Raw genomic sequence first — 2,004 nt, forward strand, 5'->3', positions numbered from 1 at the left:
GGGAAGAAAACCAATGACCACGCCTTCCTTTTTGGGTTCCCGGGTGTTGTGGGCAGAGAAATAGTGTATGTATCATCTTTATTATGGGCTTTCTGTATACAGAGAACCCGGCCGTCAGGTCTTCTATGGATCAGGGTGTCGAGGAAAGGAAGCTGTTCATTCTTCTCCTCTTCGTGGTGAACTGTATGGAGGGGTGTACTGCATTTAGTCTGTGGAGGGGTTCTTAAGGTTCGTTCTGGTTGGTACTACAGCAAGGATGTCATCCTACGCAACGACCCGACTACTTATTCCCCCCGATGTTCCGGTAGTGGTCAGCCTCGAGGGTTTCCATAAACAGCTGGCAAGGACGGGTGACAGAGGTGAGCCCATAGCAAGTCCTTGGATTTGCTCGTACTCACGTCCTCGGAATTCGAACGGGCCAAACTCCACGCAGAGGCGGATGATGGGGACATAATCATCTCTCGGCAGCGGTAGTTTCATCCTCGTCCATTCCTGTCAGCGTTCTTTCTGCAGCTTTGATGGCCCCGTCAAACGGTACGTTGGTTTAGAGTGATCTGACGTCCGAAGCTAAACCCGCTTTTTGCATCTCATCCCACATTTTGCAGTTTGTCATCATATCGGTGGTGTTTGATAGATGACAACCACTGATGGGTTTAAAGGCGCTCGAGAGAGGTGCTGCAAACTTCTTTGCTACCGGTGTGGGGGGACTCCCGGTCCCGTTGTGATGGGTCTCACGGGGTTTCCTTCTTTGTGGGTTTTTTATGTTCCCACGGATCGTCGGCGTGCGTGGTGTCCTCCTCGAGCAGATGCAGCAAAGATTTCCCCTTTTTCTCCGAACCCTTTTAGGATCCTCCGTGCTTTTCTGTTAAACTCTAGGGGCCTGTCCTGCGCGTTTCCTGTCCTGGCTTTCCTGTAAATAGATACATCCGAGAGCAGTATTTTTCCCTCTTATTGATATAATCGGTACTATTAAAGATTACGATACCGCACCCTTATCAGCCGGAGCAATGACAACGGGGTCGTCTCTGCCAAGTTCCTGTAGGGCCTTAATGTACCTAGCAGGGAAAGGCAGGCTTTTCCCTCCTTTTGCACTGGCGACTGCACAGGTCACAACTCCCTGCAGGAATCCTCTCTCAATTTGCAGAGAGATTTCTGCGGTAGTTTTGGGCTCGATAAATCGCCATGCCTTTTTCTAAGGGAACCAGTGTCGAATTTTAAACCTAAAAACAAAGGGTTGCCTTTGATTCTCTGTGAGAGGTTTGTGTGACAGTTGAAATATCAAGTATCACGCCCCACTTCAACCACCGCTACTATATACCTCATGTAGCTCTAGTCTTATATGCCCTGACGAAGCAATTAAAGCGAAAAAGGGCCCTTTGGCATATTCCCTGTGTTTTTTTGTGCTTCCCTTCGTTGTTCTACTCGCAATCTGTTCGACATGAATTCCACATGTGGTTTTTTTACAACGTGGCGAGGAAAGGGAATACATCACACGAAGAAGCTCCAAAGCATCAGGAACCGCATGAGTTTCTTGAAAGGGGTGCGTGAAGGAGCAGGTTCTCCCTCGTAGCGCACCCCCCCATCTCAAAGGTAAGTCTCACCCGTTTCCCCCCTAACGGAAGCCGCCTTGCCGCGGTGGGGGGGCTTGAGGTCCCAATGATCTGGTGAGCCGGACCAGAGGGCTACCCATACTGGAGGGTCACCAGTGAGGGATGAGACAAAATGGCTTCCTGGTGCACCAGGCCTATGAGAGGGGATGGTGTACCCACCCCTGGTTCAATTTCCCTCTTGGACCAAAGGGGGAACTCTCCCACGTGTCTTTGCCGTGCGTGGGATCCCGTATTACCAGGAGACAGGAGTTCCTGGGTTGAGCGATGCTGCACGCTGCGCCCTGCAGCTAGCAACACACCTCTTTGGTCCTTTATTCTGGTTAGACGGGTGGCTTGATCAAGGCCCGGTCAAGTCAATCGGCTGGTCAAATATGGCTAGGGTCAAGCAGGCACT

This window comes from Penaeus monodon, chromosome 18 (genome assembly GCF_015228065.2).
Source record: "Penaeus monodon isolate SGIC_2016 chromosome 18, NSTDA_Pmon_1, whole genome shotgun sequence".
Classification (NCBI taxonomy): Eukaryota; Metazoa; Arthropoda; class Malacostraca; order Decapoda; family Penaeidae; genus Penaeus; species Penaeus monodon.